The sequence below is a fragment of the Mustela nivalis genome (genome assembly GCF_964662115.1).
Source record: "Mustela nivalis genome assembly, contig: HAP1_SCAFFOLD_259, whole genome shotgun sequence".
NCBI lineage: Eukaryota > Metazoa > Chordata > Mammalia > Carnivora > Mustelidae > Mustela > Mustela nivalis.
The window spans coordinates 678,025-684,302 of NW_028136381.1; positions in this window are offsets into that span (position 1 = coordinate 678,025).

Below are 6,278 nucleotides of genomic sequence, written 5' to 3' on the forward strand. Positions count from 1 at the left end.
CATAATGATTGATTTGTCTGCAGTCTGACAGTGTTTAGGTGCAACGATTAAAAACCAAGCTAAATCTTTTGTCTCGATATTCGTTTTACATCACATGTCTATTATGCGTAGGCAGAAAGCATGACACAATTTGAATCCCCATTTTTCTATGTACTTAATAATCTTTCTTGATTTGAGTGTATTGGGGAGCTCAAGTCCAATGAAAGCCTACATTTGTGAAAATTTCACATTTCATCTGTGAAATGAAAAACAACATTTGTGGTAAGAAAGCCAATAGAATTTTGTTGCATTCTTGATGCACACTCCATGGAGTAGCAGCTAAAAGAGAATCATTGTATAATTAGAAAATAACATCAAAATTAAACAGCAGTAAATAAGTAAATAGACATATGCTTTCCACTACCCAGTTTAAAAATTAAAATACAGTCAGATGAAGTGTGCAAATATGTGTATGTAGGGGGGAAACAGAGTGAAATATAGTCTCAGGAGATCTGGCCTTGATGTTTAGGCTACCTTTCAAAACCCAGGGGGAGGATCTACTTTCTATAGTTACCACATTATATAATTTAAACCTTAATTTTCTCAAGAAATTGCACAATACTCCAGCAAAAGGGAATTATAGCTATCTATACACTAGGAAAACAAAAAACAAAATACATTCAATTAAAGCCATTTCCCAAGAACTCCAGATATAGGTTGAATGGATAAAGATGTGGACAACAACTGTCATTCTTCTGTATCCATATGTTAAAGAACTGAAGAAAAACCATGTTTAAAGAATACACTGGGGTGCATGGGTGGCTTAGTGGGTTAAAGCCTCTGCCTTTGGCTCAGGTCATGATCCCAGGGTCCTGGGATCTAGCCCAGCACTGGGCTCTCTGCTCAGCAGGGAACCTGCTTCCTCCTCTCTCTCTTTCTGCCTGCCTCTCTGCCTACTTGTAATCTCTGTCTGTCAAATAAATAAATAAACTCTTAAAAAAAAGAATACACAGGAAGTACAAGAATGGTGCCACACCAAATCAAGGATATAATAAAAATAAAATTAGAATGAAATGAAAGTTGCATTATAACTGAAACAAAATATTCTCCAGATGAGCTCAGTGGTAGTAATAGATGAAATAATCAGGGAATATAAATAGAGATCAATTGAGATTATCCAGTCTGAAAAACCAAAAGACCTATAAATGTAGTATACATGTTGAAGAACTAAAGTCACTCAATGTATGGTCTCTAACTCCATGCAATAAAATAAAAGTGGTTTACAAAAGGAAACAAAAAATTCACAAGTATGTGGAAAATAAATAACACACTCCTAAATAAGACGTGAGTCAAAAAAGAAATCACGGTAGAAGTTAGAAAATACCTTGAGATTAATGAAAGCCAAAAATCGGTCACTTGCTCCTCTCTTGAAAGTGAAAATATAAAATACAAAGTCTTATGGGATACAGTTAAGTTTTTGTTTTTTTTTGAGGGAAACTTAGGATTGTAAACATATATTTAAAAAGGAAGAAAGTGTTACTTTCATAACCTATCATCTTAAGAAATGACAAAATGAAAAACAAATTAGGGACTTAGAGGTGGCTCAGTTGGTTAGGTGACCAAATCTTGGTTTTGGCTCAGGTCAAGATCTCGGGGTTGTAGGGTCAAGCCCCGTGTTGGGCTCTGTACTCAGTGAGGACTGCTTTTGTCCCTCTGCTCTTCCCTTCTCACTCACTCTTTCAGTCTCTCAAATAAAGAAATAAAAATAAAAACATGATAAAGGAAGAATGAGTTAAAAGGCAAGCAAAAGGAAAGAAATTTTGAAAGATGAGATCAGATATAAATGAAATAAGACACAACAGAGAAAATCAATATATACAAAAGCTAATTCTTTTTTTTTTTTTTTATTTCACAGACAGAGATCACAAGTAGGCAGAGAGAGAGGAAGGCAGAGAGAGAGGAGGAAGCCGACTCTCCCAAGAAGTGGAGAGCCCGATGCGGGGCTCGATCCCAGGACCCTGGGATCATGACCTGAGCTGAAGGCAGAGGCTTTAACCCACTGAGCCACCCAGGCGCCCAAGCTAATTCTTTTTTTAAAAAAAGATTTTATTATTTGTTTGACAGAGACAGATCACAAGTAGGCAGGAAGCAGGCAGAGAGAGAGGAAGGGAAGCAGGCTCCCTGCTGAGCAGAGAGTCTAATCAGGGGCTTGATCCCAGGACCCTGAGATCATGACCTGAGCCAAAGGCAGAGGCTATAACCCACTGAGCTACCCAGTTGCCCCAAAAGCTAATTCTTTAAAGAGATGAGCAATTGACAATTTTTTGGCTATTCTTACCAAAAATAAGATAAAAATACCAAATTATGAAAAAATCTGGAATGAAAGAGAGGCATTCCTATTAGCCTTATAGAAATAAAAAGAATTAAATTGCAATATGAGGAACAATTGCATGCTAATAAATTAGAAAACTAAAGAAATTTGGCAGGTTCCTAGAAAGACTCAAATTCCTTAATCTTAACCCCAAAGTAGACAATCTGAATGGAACTTAAACAAGTAAAATAATTGAACAGGTAATCCAAAAACTTTCCATAAAGAAAAATCTGGGACCATATGGCACATTGGTGAATTCTGTGAAAACATTTAAGGAAGATTCAAAAATCATTCAAAAAGTAGAAGTGGAGAGAACACTTCGCATTCATTCTGTGAGAGTCCGTATTAGCCAGATCCCAAAACCAGGTAAAGATAACACAAGAAAATGAAATTATAGACCAATATCTCTTAGAACTGTAGACACAAAAGTCTTCAATGCTAATGCTAGTAAACTGAATTCAGCAACTCATAAAATGCTATGGCCAAAGAGGATTTATCTCAGGGATGCAAAGTTTGCTCAAAATGTGATATTTAGGGGCACCTTGGTTGCCCAGTCATTGGGCATCTGCCTTCAGCTCAGGTCATGATCCCAGGGTCTTGGGATCAAGCCCTGCATAAGGCTCCCAGCTTGGCAGAGGTCCCGTTTCTCCCTCCAACTTCCCCTGCTTGTGTTCCCTCACTCATTGTCTCTCTCTCTCTCTCCCTCTCTTTTAAATAAATAAATAAATAAATAAAATTATATTTCATCCCTGTAATTAATATACCATATTAAATTAATAAAGGGTAAACCACATGATTACCTCCATAAATATAGGAGAAAAAAGTGGTTGAATGTCAACACCATTTGGTGATAATAATCTGTCAACTGAATAAAAGAGAATTTTCTTAATGTAATAAAAAGCTGTATATGAAAACCCACACTTACACATTTAATAGTAAAAGGCTAGATGGTTCGTCCCTAAAGTCAGGAACAAGAAAAAAAGCCTGCAATTGCCACTTTTATTCCACATTTTCTTGGAAATTCTGTCTTGGGTATTTAGGAAGAAAACGGAATAATAGCAGTATGAATAAGAGTGGAAGAAGTGAAAATGTCTTTTTTATTCATAAGATACTATAGAAAAAAAATTCTTCTGTAGAATTCTTCTGTAGAACAAAATTAATCTGCAAAATTGCCATTAGACCTCAGTATGTCCAGCATAGTTCCACGATGCAGGGTCAGTACTCAAGACAAGTTGTAGTCTTATTCACCAAAATTGAGCAGCGCAAAAATGAGATTAAGAGATTAAGAACAATCCCAGTTACAAAAAACATCAAACCTTAAATGATTTAGGAATAAATTTGACATAATCACAAAAGTCATACATACTCAGGCAAACTCATACTGAAAAGACCCATGATCACAAAACTCAGGCACTGAAAATGCAGCCCCGTAAGGGGCACACGAGGGGTCCAGAGTCCATCACTGCTTGTGGGGCTCCCAGGCTCCACCTCGCCGGGCCCCCAGGTCACCAGCAGTCCTTCGCGCCCCCAGCTAGCACACCCACCCAGGCAGGCGCACCGACAGCTTGACACATGCCATGAAAGAAAAAAGTGGTTGAATGTCAACACCATTTGGTGATAATAATCTGTCAACTGAATAAAAGAGAATTTTCTTAATGTAATAAAAAGCTGTATATGAAAACCCACACTTACACATTTAATAGTAAAAGGCTAGATGGTTCTTCCCTAAAGTCAGGAACAAGTCAGTGCAGCGCCTGTCCCTGCCCCTCATCAGTCACTTGGAGAAGGCGGTGCAGGTTGGAGGGAGACTGGCAGGGAGACTGGCAGCTGCAGTGGTGCAAGCGGAGGTGGCCTGGGAGCTTGAGTCCCAGGGGCTGAGGTCCAGCTGAGGTTGGGCCATTGAAGGGCTCGGGGAAGGGAGGGGGACTGCGTTTTTCCTCCCAGCAGTTCCACTTCCCGCTTGGGCCGGGGGTGGGTGGGGGGGTACAGCATATCACTGACCCAGTACCTGCTCAGAGCTCAGGGGGTGGAAGGGAGGGAGGGCTGGGGGCTTGCTGTGGGCCAGGGACAGGGAGAGGCTGTGGTGGGGAAATACACACAAAATAGACACAACCAAAACCACACATCAACCACCCCCAAATGCAAAAAAGCCATCATCCACAAGTTGGAAAGAGGGCCTCAAGGATAGCACTCCACCCTCTCCAACACCTTCAGCAACAAAAGTCCTTCTGCCAAAGCTAACCCAGATCTTCAAGTATCTGGTGGAGGTGGCTTCCCTCACATTGCAGATACTGCATTTTAAGGCTTCAGCGCAGCTTCTGAAGGTGGAGACGCTCCAATCCCAAAAGCCTTTGTCTGTGGCAGTTTTGCTGATCCTTTTGGCTTTAGGAGGAGTTAGGAGTGGGGACCTGGAGCAGGAGAAAAGTGGGGATAAACAGCAAAACACAGGTGCTGGTGAGCCATAGCAATTTCCTAGGATTCCTGGGCTGGAACCATGGCTTGGCCCACCACCCACCCACTCTTTCCAGGGACCGAAACAGGGATTGGGGAGTGGACAGGGCGCCCCCACTGGCATTCCACAACAGCTGGGCCTGGACCATGCTACCTTGCACAGCTGGGGTCATGGTCCTGGGGTCCTGGGATCCATCCCTGCATTGGGCTCTCTGCTTAGCAGGGAGCCAGCTTCCTCCTCTCTCTCTGCCTGCCTCTCTGCCTACTTGTGATCTCTGTCTGTCAGATAAATAAAATCTTTTTTAAAAAGAAAAGAAAAGAAAAAGCACTTAATGGGAGCTGAATAGATTTTTTTTGCTCTCCGAAACAGGGAGTTCCATCAAATGGCATGAAAGTTTAGAAATGTTATTTAAAGGAGTGTGATTGTGATTAATTTATGTGACCTGTTTTTTTGTTTTGTTTTGTTTTGTTTTGTTTTTTTTTCATGTAGAATCCTGCAGAGGCCAAACCTCTTTGTTGTGGTACTGCTTTGAGTGTTCCCTTAGATGATGTTCAAGTAAATGGCTAGGAAATGCCTAAGAACTTGAGAAATTTACCAGTGAAGACCAAAACCAAATTCAAGTTTATACTGATGTATTTATTGCAGGGAATAATTATCTTCTAATGAAATGCATTTCAGTTTCTACATGTTTCTTACAAAAAAATCTGATTTACCAAATTTTGAAAGCACATGAGATGTTTTGATTTTAAAAGCCATAGAAATGTTCGAAGTTTGTTCCAGAGTTACAGATGTTGAGAGTGACATTCCGATTTTTAATGAATCTAGGAGATTACTGAAGTCAGACTGTTTTAGGAAAGGGTACTTCTCTCTTCTCTTTAAGGGTTTTCGTGTAATTTTTTGAGGTCTCTGCTTGACTGGGATTTGAACTCAGATTTCCAAGATCAGAGGACTTAACACTCTGAAAAGTGGCACCAACTTTCTGTGGCCTTTTTGTTTCATCTTTTTTTAAATTAATTTCTTTATTTTCAGCATAACAGTATTCATTATTTTTTCACCACGTGGTTATTGTCAGTGTTTAGGTGTTGGAGAAACATTCCTGAAGCCATCTTTAATTGGAAAGCAGACCCCATTTGGGCTTTCTTAGGCTAGAAATGGGATTCCTGTGGGAAGGGGACTTTCAAAAGGTCTTCATCCAGGTGTCATGAGGTATAGAAACAGTTGGTTAATTTCCCTGCCATCCTAGTTACTGCTCTGTGATCTTCCTGGGTCTTTTTCTTGTAATTCTCTTTTGGTACTGCAAAGATTTCATACTTTCTGTCTTGCATATTGGTATTGATGACAGTAGAAAACTTATTGGGTTTGGATGCTGAGGAGGAGGTAAGAATTTGGGATTTTAGAACAACCTTTTAATATCTTAAAAGGGGTGCACCTGGGTGGCTCAGTGGGTTAAGCCACTGCCTTCGGCTCAGGTCACAA